The sequence below is a fragment of the Salmo salar genome, chromosome ssa18 (assembly GCF_905237065.1).
Source record: "Salmo salar chromosome ssa18, Ssal_v3.1, whole genome shotgun sequence".
Taxonomy (NCBI): Eukaryota; Metazoa; Chordata; class Actinopteri; order Salmoniformes; family Salmonidae; genus Salmo; species Salmo salar.
This window is the reverse complement of record NC_059459.1, coordinates 5,086,237-5,096,747: the sequence shown is the minus strand read 5'-3', so window position 1 is coordinate 5,096,747 and position 10,511 is coordinate 5,086,237. Positions and strand designations below refer to the sequence as shown.

At 42.1% G+C, this 10,511-nt stretch overlaps 1 long non-coding RNA gene across 1 annotated transcript; it reads right to left on the bottom strand.

The window, feature by feature from the left end:
* Positions 1-1,286: 1,286 nt before the first annotated feature.
* On the bottom strand, positions 1,287-7,862 carry LOC106576869 (uncharacterized). Its single transcript, XR_006760299.1, has 2 exons — positions 3,346-7,862; positions 1,287-3,113 (listed from the first exon to the last, which is right to left on the bottom strand). It is a non-coding gene; the product is annotated as an uncharacterized lncRNA (long non-coding RNA).
* Positions 7,863-10,511: the final 2,649 nt, after the last annotated feature.

Here is a 10,511-nt window from a genome sequence, read left to right as displayed (position 1 = left end):
GTTGATTTGAGCGTTCTGACCTTACAATGGCAGTCAAGCACCCCAGCTAACTTTGGCTAGCTTGCTAGCTACTTCCAGACACAAATGAGAGAACACCTCACTCTGACCATTTTACTCGCCTTAGCAGAGCTGGTAAAGCAGTTTATGTTATCCAGGATGTTGGTGACTGTAACTGTGCTTGCTGGCAACAATTTAACCCTTCCACACGTACCATCACACAATTGCGATCGTTCTACAGTGGTCCCTGAAGCGTACAATCACACCCGTGTGATTAGAATGCTTATTTAGAACGGCCAGTTTCGAATTAAGCAACAATCAGCATTTGAGCTGGCCACACTTTTTTCAGAAACACAGTTCTTACAATGTTATGTCCAGAATGTGAGCAGTTTATTTTTGGATGCAATGTTCAGATATTCACAGGAGTATCAATAGCATAACACAATCATCCAAACCAGAAAAATGTAGGTTACATTTGTCCTAGCGCTAATTTAGGAAAGATTGACGCAACACAAGCTGTCATATTTTATAACTCTCGGCTGACATAAACTACAATATGAATTAGCCAATAGCAATTACTATTTATAATTAATCACATCACGGGTGAGCTCACCATTGAACAAAATAATTGAGTAAAACACTTTCTAGAAATTGAAAGTAATCCGACTGTCACGCTCACTGTCCTCAAACTCCATGTCGTAAATCAACCAAGGCGCAGCGTGTCTGTAATTCCACATCCTTTATTGAAGGGAACCCGAACAAAACAATAAACAGGTAAACAGAAATGAACGTGACGCAACTGTGGCGCACACAGAAATAATTACCCACAAACACAGGTGGGGAAAAGGCTGCCTAAGTATGATTCCCAATCAGAGACAACGATAGACAGCTGCCTCTGATTGGGAACCATACCCGGCCAAAACAAAGAAATACGAAAACTAGATTGCCCTGCCCACCCCGCATCACACCCTGACCTAACCAAATAAAAACAGCTCTCTAAGGTCAGGGCGTGACACCGACGTAGTTTCAGCGCGCCGCCATGCATTTTATCCTCACAGAAACCAAAGATAATAAGAGAAGACAAGATGAGTTTGGTCTGTTTATAGTATGCATGTTGAAGGGGTGTGTCGTCTACCATCGTTCACATCCCACCATTCACTTCCTGAAGTTCTCAAAACAAAATTGTGAACCTTTACCCTCATTTTGTTGTAGTATCTTTGGTCCGACAGACAATTACGTGAAACCCAGTGTCACGTTCGTCTAAAGGAGTAGACCAAGGCGCAGCGTACTTAGAGTTCCACATGTTTAATAAATATGAAACTCACCAAAACAATACAGACGAAAACAAAGCGTGATGTTCTGTGCTGCTCACAGGCAGCTACACAAACACAAGATCCCACAAAGCACAGGTGGGGAAAAGGCTGCCTAAGTATGATTCCTAATCAGAGACAACGATAGACAGCTGCCTCTGATTAGGAACCATACTCGGTCCAAACAAAGATATACAAAAACATAGAAAAAGGAACATAGAACGCCCACCCCAGTCACACCCTGGCCTAACCAAAATAGAGAACAAAACCCTCTCTATGGCCAGGGTGTGACACCCAGAAAGCATTGTATGTCAACAAACATGGCTCCACACATAGCTGGAATTAGCTTAGCTCATCATAATCAGTACAACCTTCAAAAAAAGTATTTTATACACTTAATATGTGCCCATTACAATCTATGCAAGAATCGTAATGCATGATTTATCACCGGAACTTGAAAAACATGAATAAAACAGTAAATATATCAATAATTACCACACAAAACATTTTCTGATAGTGATTTATTGATACAAATGGCGTGGGCAGGCAGTCAATCACGTAACCTCTCACTAACACTCTGAGCCATTCAGTGTTGTTGTTCATGTATGTAACTAGTGAGCTAAGCTGTAGCATTAGCAATGTCTTTCAAAAGGAGACAACTCACAAATGCGGAAATTCTGGAGATTTTTTTTTAAAATTCTGACAATGAGTCTGAAAGTCAGGTATCAGATTCTGACAGTGACGGTGAGGAGCTAGTGAAATGTATACCTTCCTGGTGACAGTCCTTCTCATGGGGATAGTAAAGAAGAACTCACTAAGAGAGTACTGGAGCACAGATCCTATGTTTGCAACTCTTTTCCCAAGACCGCTTCCTAGTTCTGCTGCAATGACTGCATTTCATCATCAATGCTACTGCCATCCTAAATGATCCGTTATACAAAATAAGACATGTCAACAGTTGGCAGTAAAGTTGCATGAAAAATGAGACATCCATGTCCTCTCCACTGTCCATACAACAACCATGTCGGCCACAGGGAAGGTGGACCACCTGACGGGAGAGAGAAAAATCAATCCAGACTGCGTGCTTGACTATAACCTCGAAATGGGGGCAGTGGATAAGGTGGACATGATATACAGCTTTGTGGAATGCACTCAGAAAACAACCAAGTGATAAAATAATATATTTTTCCATCTGATCAACGCAGCCCTCAATGGCCACATAGTTCACCACCAACTAACAGGTGAGATGATTAATGAACAAGGGATTTTTTGTAATTGGACATACAGTTCACATGCAAATCACATACAGAAACTATTAATATAATAAGGCACTTACTTTGATAAAAACACAGCCTGGATTTGAACCAGGGTGTCTGTAGTGATGCCTCTCGCACTGAGATGCTGTGCCTTAGACAGCTGCACCACTTGGCCAGGGTAGCTTATAAAATACAACAAGCCAATACTTCTCTGATGCAATTAGCATTGTTTTACAGAGCTAATAGAAGAATGTAGCTAGCTACATAAGCATGATTGAATATAACACCATAAAGGTTATGAAATGTGCAATGTTACCTCGTGTGTCTGCGGTTATAAGGAATACAGACAAATATATTATGCTCCATACACACAGTCAGCTACAGTAGAAACGGTATAACACAACATACAGAAACTATTAGAACGTAATAAGGCACTTACTTTGATAGAAACAAGGTCTGGATTTGAACCTGGGTGTTTAGTGACGCCTCTAGCATTAAGATGGAGTGCCTTAGACAGCTGCGCCAATTGGGAGTCGTAAGGCCAGGGTAGCTTCAAAATACAACACATGCTAATAATTCTCTGGTGTAATTAGCATTGTTTTCCAGAGCTAATAGAAGAATGTAGCTAGCTACCTAAGCATTGATTATAACACCATAAATGTTATGAAATGAGTAACGTAACCTTGTGTGTCCGCTGTTATAAGTAATATAGACAAAAATATTATGCTACAGTAGAAATGACATGACATGCAGAAACTATTATAACGTAATAAGGCACTTACTTTGATAGAAACGATATTATTGGTAACGAAAAAACAACTACGACTGTGATGCAGGCAACAGACGGAAAATGTGAGCACGTGTGTGCAGGATGGGAGATGAGCAAATGTCTGCAGACTTGAACTGCACAAACAATTGGGAAGTGTCTGGGTCAGAAATCTCGAAAAAATGAATTGGTCCGCAAAAGTAAAAATGACTACTTTTATGTGAATGAATGAGATGGAACACACCTCAATTCAAACTGTTCTTAGAAAATAAAAAACTTGTTAGAAAAGATTTTGACATTGACAAGTTGAAAACAGCCTATAAATAAAACAGGCTGCGTGCCTTGGTTTAAGGGCAGCGCGGATTAAATGTGCTGTTGCGTAACAATCACATTCTGGAATGGAGAGAATGTTCTAACATCACGTGCATAAAAAAAAAAAACAACATTTCCAAAAAGTTTTGTAGTTGTAAAAAAAATAATAATAATTGCAGCAGAGAAAAAAACGAGCTCTGGTGGTAAGGGCTTTTTATTCCGACCAATCAGGTAAGGTGTAGTCATTCTTGAACGTGCTTTCACGTTTCACATGGTTCCGTTCTGGCTAATGGTTCTTACGTTATGTAACGAAACAATAGGTGTAGCTATGTACTTGTCATTCGGTTGAGACTAACATTAGTTTAGAAAATAATTGTTTGCGATGTATATTTGGTTTGTTGGTTGGCTTTGCTAGTTAGCAAGCTGCGATCTCTGCTCAAGTTAGCTTACATGCTAATAATGTTTTGAGAAGAACATGGCTAGTTCCCTGTATAATCCAGACAAGAGAGGATGGGGAATAAGATTAGTTGTGCAGTTGCTTCATCTGGCTGATGCATTGCCCAGGTGAGATGAGAGCTGACTGCTACAGAGATAAAAAGGTGAGATCGCTCAGATGATGTAGATGTGGTGGTTTCAAATATAAAAATTACTACAGATAGCTAGCTCTATCCACACTTTCCTGAAAATGGTTCTGATATTTTATTTAGCTAGTTGATGTTGTTCTAGCTAGCTCAACCAAAGCAGGCTTTTCTCCACCTTGCTGGTCTGCAGATGCATGACTAGATGATCATAATATTGTGGCTGTAACATTTACCGGACACCGGAACAGCAACAACTAGCTAGCTATATCAGATAGACATTTTCAGGAAAAGCAGCTCATATAGCAAGCCAATAAAAGGAATATCATTGCATTGGTTTGACATTGACATCTATCTATCTAATCAAGATAGAATCTGAGAGATCTCACCTTTTTATATCTGTAGCACTTAGCTCTCATCTCGCCTGATGAAGCAACTGCACATCTAATCTTCTTCCCAATCCCTTCGTCTTGATGCTACAGGGAGCTAGCCTGTTCTCCTCAAAACATTATTAGCAAGCTAGCTAACATTAGCCAACTTGAGCAGAGATTCCAGCTTGCTAACTAGCAAAGCCAACCAACTACACACCATATATAGTATACACAGCGTAAACAGTTATTCTCTAAACTAATGTTAGTCTTCACCAAATGTCAAGTACATAGCTAGACCTATCGCTCTGCTACACAACGTAAGAACCACTAGCCAGACCGGAACACTGTGAAACGTGAAAGCATATTCAAGAATGACAACACCTTACCTGATTGACCGGAAGAAAAAGTCTTGTCTACCAGAGCTCGTGTTTTTCTATGCTGCTTGCTTGCACCATTATTTTTCAGAACTATAAAACTTTTGGCAGAGTTTAGTCGCCAAGTTAGTGCCAAAACTCTGAGCGCACAGATTCGACATCGGCAAATGTATTTTTTATTCACAGAATAAGATTCATCAGTCGCAAGTTTAATAAATGAATTGCATTAATTCTCAAATTTAGTTGCATGCTTGCTAATCTTATTGAATTTATTCACATATCATCTTACATGTTTGCAAGTGTTGTTGCATTTATTCTCAAAAGTTACGTTTGCAAAAGAAATTGCAACTACAAAATTCATTAAATGCTTGTACACTTAAGTCACTATTTTATCTCCAAATTTGGGTTTAGGATGAGAGGAATGCATCCAGAGGATAACATGTCTGTCTTTCTATATGTCCATCTTTCAGTGTAATGAGGTATGTTCCTCAGTGTTTGTTTGACAGTGGAACCACACATCCCTGGTTTCCTGGTTCTAGAGCTCCTAATGACAGTGTAATATCCGGGGGAAAGTCTACATGACGACAGTCTCGCTTCTTAATATGAAATCTGATGATGTTGCTGAATTATTGACAAAAACATTTCCTGTGCCCAATGTCATCCTCATTGTCTTTTTTATTATCAATCAGCAAGATAATTATCACTTGGCTGGAGTGACTACAGTACATCATGCATTACATCCCCCTACAGAGTGCTTACAACTCTTGAACCACTGAAATTCAAAGCCACACAGTGACAGTGGCTTGATGATCTAACTACAGTAATTATATCAAATACTGTATAACATTTATTACATTTATAGGTGACTCCCGAATGGTCACTGAGTATTTATGAAACCCCCATTTCGATTGTTATCTGTAGAATTCTCTACATATTATTCTGCTTTTCTCCATGTTCTTCTGTAGTGATATAGCTGAAACAGAGGCTGTAGTCAGCTGAGAGGATCAGATGTGCTTTTAATGTCAAGTAGACCAGTATTCCCCTTTTCACTCTTTTTTCCTTCTTCAACCCCACCACACCCCTCCTTCCTTTCTCTCTCCTGCTCTCCTCTCCTCACCAGCTTCCTCTTGTCAAGAGGGGGTTTCTCCCTCCAAATTCACACTGGGACTGTGTGTTAGGTCTTCTATAGAAGGCTGTGAACTAACTCGGCTTAAGTTCAGGGTCGACTCATTGCCAGTTCCTCTTGGGTAAAAAAAAATATTTCTTAACTTGATGGGTCACAAGACAATTAAAAAGACAAACACACAATCCTCACACCCCCAGTAACCCCCATGTATCACTTACATAAACCCTTCGAGGGTGAGCTACAGTCTTACAGTATTTATTGCAGGAGGTTTGTCAGGACAATCCCAGCAAACAGGGGACATCCAAAGGACATTAGGAGACGTTCCCATTAGGTCCCTTTCAGGGTTTCCGTGAGGATAATTGAACATGACGTTAACCCCGGGACCATAAGGTGACGTTCAGTACAGGTCCTGGTCAGTCGCAGTATAACATTAGAATAAGGTATTTTGATGTCCACTAGGGAAGGTTACAAATAAGTTCCTATTTGGTTTTGATAGGACGTTATCATTCAATGACCACTTGGCGAAATTTCCGACAGGTCCTAGGTTGTTACAGACAGAACATTACAATAAGATCTTAGCATGACCATAAGGGGACATTACAAAAAGTTCCCCGTGTTGTTATATTCAGGACATCCAGCTAACACAAGGGGACATCCAGTACAGGTCCTTATTGGCTACCGCCAAAATGTTACAATAAGATCTTTGAATGACCATTAGGGAACATTCTCCTCTTGACATCCAACGAACACACAGGATGTTCCATAAAGGTTCTAATTCGTTTGCTAATGCCAGGATATTGTGTCAGAGGGTTTTGTCAAGTTCCTGGTACGCTCCAGGCATGTCATTTTAGGAAATTCTCAGGACAATTGGTGTACCAGTCCTCAGGATGTCACGTGATGGTTACAAGGGAACGTTCTCTGGTGGACTTTTGTCTAGTTCCCTGTAAGCTACTAGGATGATACTGATGTCCATGTCAGGACTTTTTTTTAATATTCTCACAACATACATTTTACTAGCACTTAGGACGTTGTGTGATGGCCCAAGGAAACGTTCTCTAGGGGACCTTTGTTTAGTTCCTTGTAAGTTACCAGGACAACACTGAGAAGACGTCTTCAAGACGTTCTCAGGACATTTGTTTAACCAGTCGTCAGGACATTGCGTGATGGTCCTCTGAGAATGTTCTCTGGGGGGCCTTTGTGTAGTTCAACCAAATCAATCAATCAAATGTATTTATAAAGCCCTTTTTACATCAGCAGATGTCACAAAGTGCTATACAGAAACCCAGCCTAAAACCCCAAACAGCAAGCAATGCAGATGTAGAAGCACGGTGGCTAGGAAAAACTCTAGAAAGGAAGAAACGTAGGAAGTAACCTAGAGAGGAACCAGGCTCTGATGGGTGACCAGTCCTCTTCTGGCTGTGCCGGGTGGAGATTATAAGAGTATATGGCCATTTAAAGCCAAATTGTTCTTCAAGATGTTCATAGATGTTCAAACGTTCATAGATGACCAGCAGGGTCAAATAATAATCACAGTGGTTGTAGAGGGTGCAACAGGTCAGTACCTCAGGAGTAAATGTCAGTTGGCTTTTCATAGGCGAGCATTCAGAGGCCGAGACGGCAGTTGCGGTACGGAGTGAGATAGAGTCAAAAACCGGTCAGGGATCCTTAACCGCAGGAAGAACAGTTGAAACTGGAGCAGCAGTACGACCAGGTGGACTAGGGACAGCCAGGAGTCATCAAGCCAGGTAGTCCTGAGGCATGATCCTAGGGCTCAGGTCCTTTGGGAGGGGAGGGAGAGAGAGAGAGAATTAGAGGAAACATACTTAAATTCACACAGGACACCAGATAAGACAGGAGAATTACACCAGATATAACAGGCTGACCCTAGCCCCCTATTGCAGACTATTGCAGCATAGATACTGGAGACTGAGACAGGGGTGGGTCACCGTGGCCCCGTCCGGCGATACCCACAGACAGGGCTAACCAGGCAGGATATAACCCCACCCACTTTGCCAAAGCACAGCCCCCACACCACTAGAGGGATATCAACAGACCACCAACTTACTACCCTAAGAGAAGGCTGAGTATAGCCCACAAAGATCTCCTCCACCGCACGAGCCAGAGGGGGCTCAAAACAAGACAGGAAGATCATGTCTGTGACTCAACCCACTCAAGTGACGCACCCCTCCTAGGGACAGCATGGAAGAGCACTAGTAAGTCAGTGACTCAGCCCCCGTAATAGGGTCAGAGGCAGAGAATCCCAGGGCAGCGAGGGGAGCTGGCCAGGCAGAGACAGCAAGGGCAGTTCGTCGCTCCAGTGCCTTGCCGTTCACCTTCGCACCCCTGGGCCAGACTACATTCAATCATAGGACCTAGTGAAGAGATCAGTAGGGACTTAAAGGTTGAGACAGTCTGCGTCTCTCACATGGATAGGCCGAGCATTCCATAAAAATTGAGCTCTATAGGAAAAAGCCCTGCCTCCAGCTGTTTGCTTAGAAATTCTCGGGACAATAAGGAGGCCTGCGTCTTGTGACCGTAGCATGCGTGTAGGTATGTACGGCAGGACCAAATCGGAGAGATAGGTTGGAGTAAGCCCATGTAATACTTTGTAGGTTAGCAGTAAAACCTTGAAATCAGCCCTAGCCTTAACACGAAGCCAATGTAGAGAGACTAGCACTGGAGTAATATGATCCATTTTTTGGGTTCTAGTCAAGATTCTAGCAGCCATGTTTATCACTAACTAAAGTTTATTTAATGCTTTATCCGAGTAGCCGGAGAGTAGAGCATTGCAGTAGTCTAATCTAGAAGTGACAAAAGCATGGATTAGCTTTTCAGCATAATTATTTGAAAAATGTTTCTGATTTTTGCAATGTTACGAAGATTGAAAAAAACCTGTCCTTGAAAAAGTCTTGATAGGTTTGTCAAAGAGAGATCAGGGTCCAGAGTAACACTGAGGTCCTTCACAGTTTTATTTGAGATGACTGTAAAACCATCAAGATTAATTGTCAGATCCAACAGCAGATCTCTCTGTTTCTTGGGACCTAGAATTAGCATCTCTGTTGTGTCCGAGTTTTAAAATAAAACATTTGCCGCCATCCACTTCCTTATGTCTGAAACACAGGCTTCCAGGATAGGCATATTTGGGGCTTCACCGTGTTTCATCGAAATGGACAGCTGTGTGTCGTCCGCAGAGCAGTGAAAGTTGACAATGTGTTTCCGAATAACATTTACATACATTTACATTTAAGTCATTTAGCAGACGCTCTTATCGAGAGCGACTTACAAATTGGTGCATTCACCTTATGATATCCAGTGGAACAACCACTTTACAATAGTGCATCTAAATCTTTTAGGGGGGTGGGTTAGAAGGATTACTTTATCCTATCCTAGGTATTCCTTAAAGAGGTGGGGTTTCAGGTGTCTCCGGAAGGTGGTGATTGACTCCGCTGTCCTGGCCTCGTGAGGGAGCTTGTTCCACCATAGGGGTGCCAGAGCAGCAAACAGTTTTGACTGGGCTGAGCGAGAACTGTGCTTCCTCAGAGGTAGGGGGGCCAGCAGGCCAGAGGTGGATGAGCGCAGTGCCCTCGTTTGGGTGTAGGGACTGATCAGAGCCTGAAGGTATGGAGGTGCCGTTCCCCTCACGGCTCCGTAGGCAAGCACCATGGTCTTGTAGCGGATGCGAGCTTCAACTGGAAGCCAGTGGAGAGAGCGGAGGAGCGGGGTGATGTGAGAGAACTTGGGAAGGTTGAACACCAGACGGGCTGCGGCGTTCTGGATGAGTTCACTATATATTCTATAATTCTATCTGAAAACAATAGTAGTCCTAAAACGAAACCTTAAGGAACGTCAAAACTTACAACTGATTTGTCAGAGGACAAACCATCCACAGAGATGAACTGATATCTTTCCAACAGATAAGATATAAAGCAGGCAAGAACTTGTCCATGTAGACCAATTTGGGTTTCTAATCTCTCCAAAAGAATGTGGTGATCAATGATGTCAAAAGCAGCACTAAGGTCTAGGAGCATGAGAACAGATGCAGAGCCTTGGTCTGATGCCATTAAAAGGTCATTTACCACCTTCACGAGTGCTATGAGGGGGTCTAAAACCAGACTGAAGCATTTCATATACATTATTTGTCTTCAGGAAGGCAGTGTGCTGCTGTGGAACAGCTTTTCAAATATTCTGAGAGGAATGGGAGGTTCGATATAGGCCGATAGAAATAAAGCCTCTCTTGAAAAAGGCAAAAACTGACACTTTTAGTGAGTTTGGTACACATTCGGTGGATAGGAAGCCATTTATTATGTTCACCATAGGAGGGCCAAACACAGGAAGTAGCTCTTCCAGTAGTTTAGTTGGAATAGGGTCCAGTATGCAACTTGACGATTTAGAGGCCATGACTATTTTCACAAATGTGTCAA